General features: G+C 40.4%; 1 protein-coding gene across 5 annotated transcripts in view; it reads left to right on the top strand.

Annotated features, from left to right (window-relative positions):
* The window catches only part of LOC100744997 (1-phosphatidylinositol 4,5-bisphosphate phosphodiesterase epsilon-1), a 128,171-nt gene that overhangs the window by 73,585 nt on the left and 40,817 nt on the right, over positions 1–13,769 (top strand). For all 5 annotated transcript variants that reach the window (XM_012394014.3, XM_024372367.2, XM_012394013.3 and 2 more), the window contains one exon: positions 10,567–10,864. The gene's annotated coding sequence lies outside the window, so the exon portion shown is untranslated. The remainder of the gene's footprint in view (positions 1–10,566; positions 10,865–13,769) is intronic.

The raw sequence follows: 13,769 nt of genomic DNA, 5'->3' as shown, positions 1-13,769 counted from the left end.
AAAGTAGTTTAACGTGCTTCGGAACTCGGTAGCTACATCCCCATTCGCATTGCTCGAGCGACTTTGGTAGACAGTTTATCGGCCCAAGTCACTTTGATAATCAAATCAAATGCAAATCTCGAGAGTTTTGAACGGAACTTCTTCTCGATCCTTTCGTAATTCGTGACCCATAAATATGCGTGTTTCGATAATCGATGAAACATAAATTACAAATCCTGTCAATTTCGATTTTAAACGATGGTTGGCGTAAATTTCGAAATCTCTTTGCATCGAAACGCGACGGTAGATACCGATCGCTCGAGAACGCGCGAAAGACACGTGTAACTCATCGAGCTTCGACGAAACTCGAGCTTGCGAAATATCGAGTTTAGAATGGACGAGCGATGTAGAATCGAATAGCGAATTAAAATCTGATCGAAATTAATCGAGAAAGCCTGTTGAAATAAGCGGTTGTTACATCGTTACGAACGAGATAATCGAAAGAATCGATAAATAAGTGCGACTGAATTTATCGTCGTTATAGAACGCGGCAAAATATCATCGTAGCTATTCGGTTGAAAAACATGTTTTTTTAGCTTTTCGCAATTTTACTTTAAATCCTTTAAATTATCGTTCCGCTGACGAAGATACGCCCACAAGCCTGGCCTATTTATTAAGCATAATATCTGTTTGTTATTGAAACGAAGCTTCGGCATGGATTCGCCTTTCTTGTAATTTTATTCTGTCTTTTCCGTCTGGAAAGTGGAAAAGTTTCAAAGTAATAAAGATAGGATTCGGTCGAAGAAAATTCAAGCGTTAGAGGATTTAGTGGTTTCATTTCGCGGGACAAAAATTTTCTATTAAATGACGTTGAACCATCTAGGTAGATGTACGTGACAGGAAGAGAAGATTTTCAACGGGTGCGATTATAGCAAAATGTGTTATTTGTCCGTGGGAAAATTAGGTTTCGCGTCAGGTTCGTAGCAAAAGCTGACCGACCCCTGTGAATGCAGGTACCTACATACGTATATAACGATAGGCAGGTAGCAGGTGAACGCACGAGTTAATGGAGTTTGATAGTTGATAGGATCGATCGTGGGACCTTCAGCGGTAGCGGTGATAACGTGTCCATCGTTAGAGAGCTACACGTTGCACACGTGTTACTTTATATCACGAGCGTATGTACCTTAGGGATGCAGTTGGGCATGTGTACGCTAATTTTCTTCCCATATACGTACGTACGTACGATACATAACTTCCACTTACGTATAGTTGATGAAATTGTATACGCAGTTTCTTCGTTCGCTTTTCCATCGGACGATGATGATCTAACGCGTGACGCTTCTTAAATATCGATGGCGATATAATTTAAAAATAAAATGAATTGGTCGAAAGCTTCGCATCCGTCTTAAAACTCACAACGATGGCAACTCGAATACGATAAACCGCGATATATATTTCCTATATTCCCTGTAATTTCTTTCAATCGCGTCGATTTAACTCATGCACGCGTAATTTCCTTTCGTCGAGTATATGTCGAATAATAAACGAATAACCAAGTTAACGAAGTTTCGTAGTATCGATACAGTCTGAAAGTTGGCCGTTGCAAACATATTTCACGGAATATCACGGCAACTATTAGGTTTAGAAATTTCGTCGATCCATCTTTGTTCTTTGTACGTAGAAACTTTGGAGAATTGCGCGAAATTAGAAGAAACTGGAATTTCGATGTTCGACGTTGTACGAAAAATTATCGTCTTTGTTATTTTCGCCCATTTGATATAAACGAAGCCGCTGGACATTCGTGACGTGTCTCCTTAGTTGGTTGTATCTTTACAAATTTTCTGCAACGATTATGAGAAAATGGCATTGTTTAACATTTCCTTTAAAATAGCATGGGAATAAAACTTGTATCGAACGATGAAAGAATAACGTCAACGACAAATTCGAGAAAAGACGCGATATCGTATATTTTTTATTTCGATTCGACGGCATGTCGTGTCGCGTTTCTGAAATGCCTTCCGTTAGAGCGACGGCTTTCTTTCTTTTCCTTCGACTCTTCGAGAAAAATTAAGAAACCTGCGTTAACGAGATCCGTTTGCGGTATTGCGTGCTCAATGAGTTTCAAAAAGGCGATACAACTGTGGATGCTGTAAAAATTACTTTCGATGCGTTTTACGCAGAACGAGTAAGTACGACAAAGTTATGCTACATACATAGCGGTCGACGTTTAAACGTAAGACGTTATACGACGTTTTAAACGGATCTCGCTGGTTGATAAATATCAGAGCACTACCGTACCTCTGTATCCATGCACCCTCGAGAACACGATCCGAAAGCGACAAAGTGTTTAGCTGGCAACAAGTTTCGCCCAACAGCAAGTCGGAATCGTTTAACTTGGAACGCGTAAACCTACGTACGTAACTACTTACTTCCTTTCGTGGTTAACTCCGCCCTCTTTCGCAATTTCCGTTAGCTCCCTGTCACTGGGAACGTGAGTACGCGTACACACCGTCGTTTGTTAATATAGCTGGAGCCGTAACGTACGCAGAAGCACGCCAGTGCGAAAGTTAAAGGCACGCGTAAACGTTCTGCCGAACAGGTTGCACGATATAGGCTACACAGACAGTCCCATCGACCGCCCCACATATTACGCGTCTTTCCTTCGTTTTCTCATACCCTCTGTTCGAACTACGGTCAATTGGCTTCCGTCTGTTCAAAGATACGCAGGTACACGTGCACGTTCGACTTCGATATCTACCGCAAATATTCCCTAGAATCCTCTTCCATGGTATCGCGCAATTGGAAATCTATAAAAACGCGTTTCTTCTTCTCTAACTAGCTTCGTTTAACGCGATGCTTCGAAATTTAACTTTTGCTTGTCCGTGTGTATATAATCGCAAAGTTTGCTTTCGACTAGTCTCGATACGTTTGCTTCTCGTTTATAATTATAAGAAAACTCCGAGTGGAAATTTGAAATTACCAAGGTTAAGATAAAGAAATATCGTATAAAAAATATTTTTCCTATTTCGTTCGACGTTAGGTCATCGATAAAGCGGTTAAGTACGTCAGCTTATCCGTATCATTTGAATTTTACTTTACTCTATACTCTCTACTCTCTGCTCTACTCACTGTGTATCGATAAATCTTATCTCCATGCATATCAGTTTAACGTATATTGGAATTAACAAAGTCGTAATCTACGATAAAGCAAAAGGAAAATTTCTTTTTCGCGTTGCTTTATAAGGCCGCGCGAAACTCGAAAAACTGCGAACTCGATGAGAATACAGGTTAATCCGGAGGAACAATATTAATATCTTGGAAGGTACGCGCAACGAACAGGCGACAGGATTTTTCCTCCCTGCACTTTGATGCTTCGTCGTGCCGACGCTGGAAACATTGTTTCGAGAAAGAAAGGAAAAAGCCGCGCCATGACGAGATTTAACCACGATTTTATAAAAGCTTTCGTTGCCGTTGCGTTGCGGAGCAGAAAGTAGGAGAGAGTCGAAGGAAACAGAGGAGAGGCAACTCCTCTGTTAACGCGATACGTTCAACCCCCGATAAACCACGAAATGAGAAATAAATTTTCGATTTAAAACGTCCAGCTGCGAAAAATAATTTAGTCTTTATTCCGATATCTTCGTCTCGGCCCTCTGCTATTTTAATGGATTACGTTGAAACGCTTTTAACGGAAGAAAAATCCTTTTAAACGAACATTTTATACGTACGAGCAGATTTAGTATGTAAACGATCGGCGAGAAAGAGATCGAAACCAAAAATTGAAAGAGTTCCTTGCGACAGATCGAACTTGTTTCTAACTCTGATACACGTACGTATATTATACATATACGGTCGCTGAGGTATGGTAAAACGCATATAACGCAAACGACGTTCAACCGAACCGAAAGACAGATACGTTGCTATAATTTGTCGTAATTCGTTATTTTTCGAATGTTATGAATTTTCGGACAGCGACTATCCATGGAAAATTCGTCTGTTTGAGAATTGTTCGAAAAAGTACCTCTACATAGCGAAGATAGGGGAGAATTTAGCACTCGATCGTATCTTTGCCGTGCTTCTTCGTAAGAATGTAAAATTATAACGTTGTTGTACGCGCGAACAAAATTTCCATATCGGTGCGTTTTCAATTTGCGCACCCCAGATTTATCGGTATATTTTCAATTCGTTTGTATCCTCTATGTCTACACGAACGTTTATCGTTAATACCGTTATTTAATCAACCAAACTGTAATAATGTATGTTGCCACTAATGCCGTGTTTTCATTTTACAATAAATATTCATGCTCTATAAATGTGAATTTTAAGTGAATTTGATCGAATGATTATTTAAGGTAATAATTCGGTCAACGTCGGAGCGATGATAAATTTAAAGCAAAAAGAGAGACTCAAATAAAAAGTAAATAACTTCTGTCACGAGTTGTACGTAAGCTCGAAAAATAATATACTCGAATAACTAGGAACCTTCAATCTGGTGATCGGAAAGTATAGAAAGCCGAGTGTTCATGGATTTTCCGGTCGGTTATGTCAGCTTTAAACGCGCTCGATATTGCACCATAATACCTGCGGCGCAAAAACTAGACTCACTGGTCGATGAAAAAGTAAAAAGGTCCAAAAAGTCGAAAAACTGACGGACCTAACTTGAACGAAGGATTTGCAAATTTGCAGTTGTTGTTGATAGAACGACTCGCGAATCGCTCGATTTTTTAAGTGCCTATGAGCCATTTATACCTATGTATATTTTATCAGCGTCATTTTCGTTACGTTATTATAGCTGCAATTTATATGTCTAACTTGGTTGAAAATAATTATCGTAGGAGGATGATACACGATAAAAATGATATTCCTGTTGGTGATAATTTGATGAATTTCATCGTTATTTTTATTTCTCGCAATTCTAGATCCGTGTATAATCGTATAGAATATTTACATCGATTCCGTAAGAAAGTTAATGATTTTCGTTTCGTTTAAATTGCGATATGTTTTTCAATTAAGATCACATACGCACTTTCGTATCGTATCTATCTTAATTTTCATACAAAACATCTCGATATTCTGATATTTCGCATATATGTTTCGCGTAGCAAGCGGAAGCCAGGCAGAAATGTATAATAATAGCAAGTGTGTCCCAACCTGGAGGGAAAAGAGTAATAAAAAAGAATAAATAGATACGTGTCTCGCGTAAATTAATACGAAAAGCTTTTTCAAACTTTCATGGTTTTTCATTTCGGTCTTGCGCTACGAATTAAAATCGATATCGCACGCACGACCTAATCGTTAAAACTTGCGTTAAAAAACAACGAATAAGAAATTAATGACTACGAATAACAACAAGTACACGTGTTAAACGTTTGGTTTAAAAAAAATCGAGCTCTCCGTTTTGAGAAAGCTACGGAATAAAACACGCCAGTATTTTATCTGCGATTCGTGATATCGCGCGTAATATTTTATACTCCAAAATGTACGGTAACGTTTGCCGCATATTGGTCAATAATATTTTATCGAATAAGAACAGGACAGGAACATCGGAGTTAATCGTTGCGTTGTGAACACAGCTGACAGCTGTTAATGTAAACGATATCTGACCAATATTTTATTTTCCTCGTTATAATGAAAACTCGGCTGCCGGTATACGGCTTCCGTTTAATTTGCCGATATAAAGACCGACGAATTGAATCGACTCGTTCGTTTGCCAGACAGTTTGCGGATTAATAAGACGAGTTGCTTGCAAGCGCATCGTATTTGATTCGAAGCCACGGAAAGTGGATGGATGGCTTGGTCGATTTAAAACACACGAGCTCACCCGAAGTAGACGTATTTGAAATCGTTGGTACCGAAATTTATCGAATCCAATCTAAAATCTTTCAGGCTTTTTAACATTTTTTAATCTTCCACCTGTGTAAAATCGTAATACGCGTATAGGATGTGGTAATTTTCTCGTAAAACGATGGCACCGTATTTTATAGGTAGGAATTAAAAAATAACGTTTACACGTATCCACGATGATTGACAAAATTCGCGGAAATCTGTTATGTACGTACGTGGCGCGAAATTTTTTGAAATTTCACTGCTACGATGAGATAGGACCGCATAGTGTGATTACATCGTTAATAAAATTTGGGACGGAAAAGCATAGAAACGACAAGTTATTCTCTGCAAACGTACATTTACTAAAATACTCGTAAATAGCGTATTCACGTGCAATAGCGTTAGTACACGTTTCGCGTCTTGCGTTTTCTGTACGTATCCGTGTCGCACGCGCGACGTCCTGATAACGTTTCGAAGCAAACGTGGTATCAACGCCGAAACAGCAGCGAAACGTACGATATTTATCGCGCGATCGCCAGATAAAAATCTTCAAAATCCGTGCAGTTACAAAAGAAAGAAACGTATCCCCCGATTAGTCAACGGCGCTGGAACTTTGTTTCAATAAGAACACGAGCACCACCCTCGAGACTAATAAACCTGAAAAGTTGCAGAACGTTCTCTACCCCCTGGTGGAGTTTTCTCGCGAACGTAAGTACGCTCGCCGTTTTCATAAAATCTGCAGCGAAAAAACAGAACATGCTGCAACATCGTACAGCGTGCGAGGTGCAAACGAGATAAACTTCTATCGTGCAAAATGAGCTCAAATGGGATAGCCGGAAATTTCTTTCTGTTCGTTCGCACGTGTCGACTCGCGTGCACGCGATACGCTGCACAGTTGTATCCTACGTTCGCTAAGATCGATCTTAATTTACATCGTACACGAATTCTTGGATATTTTCATTTTGCCGGCCTCCGCGTTTACCGCGTGAACCACGATATCGAGGTATCGAAACTGGTTGTTCGTCTATCGTTTACCGATGTCAGAATCATCCGTGGCGGATCTACTTCGCTCGCCACCAGAGCTCCGTAGCAAAATTCTCTAAAGTGACTATAACGTTCGATGTTCGTACGAGCTTTGAGCCGACTTTGTTGTTCCCACGTTGCTTAAAATCTTCGAGAGCTTCCTAGAAATCTTTACCGATGCAGCAGCTAGCCACTGACACGGAGGAACGCGTCTTCGCTTCGTTCTCCACATCGGTAAACTATTTGAACGGGCGTTCTCGGCTAGAACAATTTCCGCGAAACGAATACTATACAGAAAATAATTTTGCGTAATTTTCATGTGATCGATGTTTCTTGAGTTTCTAACAATTTCGATACTCGATTATACGAATCCTCGTTGCTTTAGAAGTCGCACGAACGTATTTAAACTTGGTTAATTTCTCTCTCCTGGTCGTTTAGTTATATAGTCGCTGCTTTAGAAATGACGTGAAGCTATTTATACTCGATTACCTTTCCCTCTCCCTTTATTTAAATAGATATAAGTAGCATAAATTAAATTACGAGAAGTAATTTCCCTCGAAGTGGTTTCCCGTTAATTATCCGCTCTTGCAAATTAATGCGTTTAATAGCAATCAGAAGGCAATTATAGGAAGCGCTTATGTGTACGTACGCGTTTCGAGATCGTATCAGAAACAAATCGAGCAACGCGCTGCTTATACGTATACAAAATCTTCGCTCGTAAACTATTGTTCCTCCTTGTACAACGGCACCGTTTCGAAGGTAAACCTAGTTGCTATTGCTTCGTATAAATATAGCTCTCACGAGAATACGCTGTACCATCCATTACTATTCGGTATTCCTAACAAGTAGAAAGTTTCCGAATTCGGATAACTTAAGATATTTTTAACATAGAACGGTGGTCGTTTCGACCAAAATCCTCCGTTCCAAAGCAAGTGGGAATCGGACAGGCAAAACGTGCACAGGTTCGGTACGACACGGTGCAGAGCAACATCGATAACCAGAGTGAACTACGTATTTAGAAATGTTTAAGCTGAGGTGGAATGGTGTGATAGGCACTGAAGTACACTCGGTGATGCTTAACCAATAACGTTTATTAAACAAATAACAACAACTGACAGTCTGCAATTAACATCGGCTGATTGTTAACGTCGATACGCAATAGCGTCGTTCGGTTGATTTCTCGGTAAAAACGTGGCCGTTTCTTTCGTCTTTCTCGTCGCGCGGTTCGGGGTCGAATGTGCTTATTTTTTCGACCGAACTGACTCTTTTCCGTTGCTCATCGGTATCCCCCCTGGCGTGCGTTTGTTCAAGTGCCTTCGTGGCTGGCGCCTGCATGCCCTTCGGAGAAATTCGGCTGGAGGAGCGTGAGGATACCGATGACAGATTGAGTGCGTCGTGTCGCGTTTTGTGTCGCGGAGCCGTTAGAAAGTTCCATAGTCCTTGTCGCCACAAAGCGACGCGGCATTTAATTTCGTCGTGTGGAAGTATAATCGACTCGAGCGCTATTGTTTAATAAAAGGAAAGCCTTTCCTGGAAGTAAAGGAAAAAGGTAAAATCAAACGGGTGTAAGATAGGCGGATCTTTGATTTTCGAGTACACAGCTGGTTTATCGAACAGCATCGAACAGGTCGTCGACGAGCGCCTATACGAGGATCGATCGAAAGACGAACGCTCGAGCGATCAAAGCGCGAGTAGATATAGTACGCGCGGAAGAAAAGAAAGCAGGAACTTCATAAAACTCGGAAAGAGTCGTCTCATAAAGAATCACAAATTAAAAGCAGTCGCGCATTTTCTTTAGTAATTTCCTTTAACTTCCATTTCGACGTAACGATCGTACGAAACTGCCAACTACTTTGTTACGCATACGATGATTTTGAATCGCAAATATTTTTTCCACTTGCTAGGACCTTTTAAACGGAATACGATTGCTTTGATCGCGCATTGTGTAGATTTGTTAATTCGACAAAGATCGGTTGCATCTATCGAAGCGTGGAACTGCGAAAATTCGACAGCAAAGTGCTACGTGAAATTAGCGCGATGATACTTGCGACTGTGAAAAAGTCTGCGAAAAATCTACAAAGTATTAACGTTTTCTAAAGCAAAGCGTTAAATAATTCAACGAACAATTTTAACGACGAGGATGTTCGCTACATTCGAAAATACGATTCTCGGCTGAAAGGATATGTAATTCCACGGTTTTCAAGTTTAAAGAGCATGAAAGGTAAATAAAATCGCGAAACTTAATTTTTTCAAAAAGAGCAGATGGTACTTACGGTTGACTTTAAGAAAGTCGTAACTTTCCGACCCTATAAAAATCACATCCCCGACCACCGACATGGGCACACGCGAAATTGCATTCCTAATCTTCTTTTCCTCTCTTCTGCCACTTTTTTGCTTCTGTGAAATTACCGCGGATCCGCGTTAAACCGGACGGTCGTTACGTAGCGTTCAAGGTCGTCTTTAGCGTTTCCAGTCGACCGCTTAGCAAAACGCGAACAAACAAGGAGAATTTCGATGGAGACGCGTAATCGCGATTTCTTCGACTGCCGATTCGTTTCTGCCACTATTACAAAGACGACGAATTTCGTCGTCGAGGAAACTACCGCGAACGACCACTTTTAAAGAGATTACGTTGAAACTTCGAACGATTTGCAAGTTTAAGCGGAACTTGCCATTTTTTTATTAGACTCGTACCGTTTTACCTTTATATCGTGTAAGGATATTTAAAAAGTAGCAAGGTAGATACGCAACATTTTTCGAATAAGCGAAATTGTCGGCGGTAGTTGGCGAACATTTTTCAAAGTCGCGCGTTAAGTGGAGAAATAGAAAGAAAAATGGGAGGAAAGAACGCGCGCGTCTGGGAAAGGTACTCGTGCCGTAACGGTTGACGTTTAATCCAGAAAGAAGGACGAAACAGAAATTAACATTGTTCCTCCGAGAGTCGTTGGATTCGCCGCTGTATTCCGTTGACGACAGTTCGTAGCTATCTCTGCAACGAGTGGCTGCGCTTTCTGAAAGTTCCTTTCGGCATTGCCCGAATATACCAGCGAATCCTTTGTGCGACAATCACACGCGCGCAGTTTTCACCAGAAACGAATCCTCTTGTCGATAAACGAACGACGAAACAACGGCGAAGATAATTTAATTGATATCGATACGTATTGGACTTATTGGAGTAATGCAGCTACGATATTGTACGCGCTACGCAACGCGCATACAATAACGCTTTGTCTCGTTATACCGTGCGAAACGTCGATTTAAATACATTAGAAACATCAAATAGGTATATCGGTGTATTAATTAACTAATATCTAGCACGATTATCGTATATGATATTAATTGAAATTTAGAAACGGCAAATCGCTTAAATAATTCGATGGAAAAAATTGGCGCGATAGTTTACGTAACCTTATAATTTCGTCAGTTATGCGAAACGATTTGCCTCTGCCCCGTTACGCGATAAGAATATCGTCGTTTTCCAATCGTATCTTCGTATCGCCTGTACAACATTTCGGCGAGTTTTAGCTATATAACCTATTATTTGTCGTCTTACTTTCGGATATATCTAGAAAATTACATTAACTCGTATCTTCTAAGAATAAATTTATTCGAACGTACGTTTCTCCGGCTTCATCCTCCGCTTTCTTCCTCTCGTCTTTACTTACCAGTATCTTCTATCTTTTAGCGGTTTGATAGTACGTTCAAATTACCCAGAGATTTTCTCTTTCTGATTTCTAGGCCAACTAAGGGACGCGGTGGTTCTTAAAATACAAGAAAGACACGGAAAAGAATAGGAGAAAGACGAAAGCTGATCCTAGTGATCCTGTTAAGTAGAGGTCAATGGAGCCGTCTTGATGCAGGCTGCAAAACTACGTGGGGATTACCCATCGTGGTCGTCGGGCTGATTTCAACGGTGAACAGTGGCGATTCCACCCGTGGCCGTGGGTGGAAGAGCCGTTTTCATCACCGTCAACGACGAATAGTACAGCCGCTTCCGCTTCCTCCACCCCACGTGGCCGAATCATTACCTGATAAGGTTGGTCCGAAGATATAATCACGTTTCGAAACAATTCTTCAAGGTACATCTTCTGTCTAAGCAACGTCTTAATCGTTAACAAGTGCTACTAAAAGGTAGATACGGGTCAAGTTTTGAAGAAATCGAAAGAACACGCTGATATATTCCACGTTGCTCTTTTATACTTACGGTTCCAACGATACAGGTGCGTTTTAGCCGAGAATTAAGCCGAGAGCTAATAGTACATTGAAAATCTAATACCTCGTCTTACATCGCGCTTTAAATGTTGCGACTGCTCCTTCTGCCAAACCAACGTATAATTCTGTCTCTTTACACACTTTCGCACGCATATTTCTTAGACAATTTTCCAACGTAGCTTCCTTCGTCCGTTTCTTTATGATATTTCCTTCTCGCGTCGTTTCTCTCTTTTTATCCGAGTCTCTGTTTCGCAGTGAGACAATGCGACGCGTACAGGATATAGCGTTTCCTTCTTCGGCAGGCAAGATATAAATTTTGCTATACAAAGAGACGTCTCCTTCGAGCATAATAATTTAATCGAGGTCAAGTTTGCACCGTCACCCGCTATGATTTTGTTCGTTCAATATGCTTTGGTCCGCAGGGATGCGAAAAGAAATGAAATTTTCATGCCGTCCGCAACCAAGCGGATTTCGTTTGAAAACGTTTGTTTCTCCTTTCTCTTCTTTTTTTTTTTTTTTTACTCTTTTTTCGTCTTTTTGTATGTTTCGCTCGGAAACGTTTGAACGCTCCATCGGGGCACAAATTTTCATCGTTCGCAATTCCATTCCGATGTTGCGCCACGATGTAAATCGTTAATCACGTTTGCTTGCACCTGTTCGGTCGATTTCGTTATTTTATTATTTCATAATTTTACGATATTTTGATTACAGCAGTAAGATATTCGAGTGGGATACGAAGGAAATTAATTTTAATGAAATTCTTTCGCAACGTAGACCGAAATGCGACTGATTACGATGTACCGATTATTCGAATTATGGAATTATACGTTGGGTAGCCTTTGCGTCGTAACAATTGCATCGCATAACTTCGCATCCCATTTATGGTAATGTGTTTTATAAATGATATTCCATGATTCGTAGAAGGAGCGTCATTGAAATTCGCTGAACCGCGATAAAAGAATGGAAAACGTGTCTTGCTATACTTGTGATATACAGCTGTACACTTACGTGTAGTAGTTTATGGTAATCAGAACAGAAGGGATGTGTTTTGGAAGAAAATGCATCCCTAATCGTTTACGTGTATATCGTACGTACATCTGATTAACGTCTTTGGCTTATGGCATACGATTTTCGTGTAAATTCTTCGTACCAAAGCTAGATTAAGACAGGTAGTTTTCAACTACCTAAGATATCGTTAAGTTTCAAGGCCCGGGACTTAACGTACTATAGATCTGCGAAAGTTAGACGTTACGTGCTCCCGTTAGAATTAATTCCTTTATAAGAAACACTACCCTACAGTAGCTTCAAAGTAGCTTGAATTCTCTAAGCGTTAGATTCATTTTTCGAAAACGCTTCGTCGTGTTCTTTTATCTAAACGTGTCGTTTCACGAAATTTCGTTTTCCTGCGATCGATACGTAGCTAAAATACATAACATACATATATTCATCCAGATATTTAGATAGTCAAATGCTACGAACGCGTAGCTTTGAACAAATGCGCTATGGCGGAACGGATCTTTGGTGCAGATATTCATATATTCGTTAGCGTAATGTAATTAATGGCCATTTCTGAAATGTTTGAGCTAAATATGTGCATTCAAATATGATACGGCTCTATTTCATACGAATATCAACACATACGTATCTACGTATCTGCGATATGCAACGAAATAATTAGATAGTACGCTATAATCTTTTAGTTTAAAATTGCAAGTGAAAACCGGAGCTATTCGCGCGGTTTAACTTAATTCGCTCGACATTCGCGAACAAAGAGTAATTTATACTTTATTCGTATTTTACATTAAGTTGTCCGTCGCGATACGCTTAAATCCGTTATAAATAGATAACGTCACGAATCACTTTAATAACAAGACGACTCGTAATACATACTCCGGATGCGTCGAATTATCCAAGTGCTCGTTCTTGTCACCGCAAATGGATGCCACTTGCACGTTTTCCGAGCCCTCGTGTACACGTATTATGCTGGTACACGCCTGGCTCAACGAGTCGCGCCAATCTTAATTATTTTTGACAGAACTAGGACAGATTTTAAATTGTCGGCATGCTTGAAATAACGCCTTATAATATTGCGCGACGTATACTTTCCACTCTTCCTCCGATAGAAATCTTCGAACGAACAATTTATACTCGTTGTTTTTGCGATTCCAACCATTCCGTTTAAGACGCTCGGAACCATAACATACATTGGCGACCGAACATTAAGATCGAGGCTGTTATTTATGCAAAAGTATTTTCGTAAATATCGCCATCGACGTGAAACCTAGTAAGATAATAATGAAAATCGATCGGTTGTTCGAGAAATTGGCAACTTCTTACATACGGGCAATTTCCTTCTCGCCCTTCGGTCGCAAAGAGGGAGGAGGGTATATCTCGTGCCGGATTCGTTACGTTCCTGGCCTTCGTTTACCACCGAGATGTACCGCTGTACAGCGATATAATCCGTAAGAAATTCGACGAAAAGAAAAGGTTTCGTTTCGACGAAGTCAAAACGTTAGAAAATTATAACGACGACGATCCTGTAATCAAACTATTTTCGCTTTTTCATCCTTGCTCCTCCTCGTAACGATGCAAATTTAATTGCCCTAATTGCTACGCTATTGGAAAGCGAAAAGACGGGGAGAAAAGAATTTTTCCAACGTTGTTGTTCCTATGTCGTCGGTCCCTCGTGAGTTTCAAAGGGCGGATAATCGAAGAAATCGATTTCTTGA

The sequence above is a fragment of the Bombus impatiens genome, unplaced genomic scaffold (assembly GCF_000188095.3).
Source record: "Bombus impatiens unplaced genomic scaffold, BIMP_2.2 scf_0064, whole genome shotgun sequence".
Classification (NCBI taxonomy): Eukaryota; Metazoa; Arthropoda; class Insecta; order Hymenoptera; family Apidae; genus Bombus; species Bombus impatiens.
The sequence above is the reverse complement of the archived record's forward strand: the minus strand, read 5'-3'. Positions and strand labels throughout refer to the sequence as shown.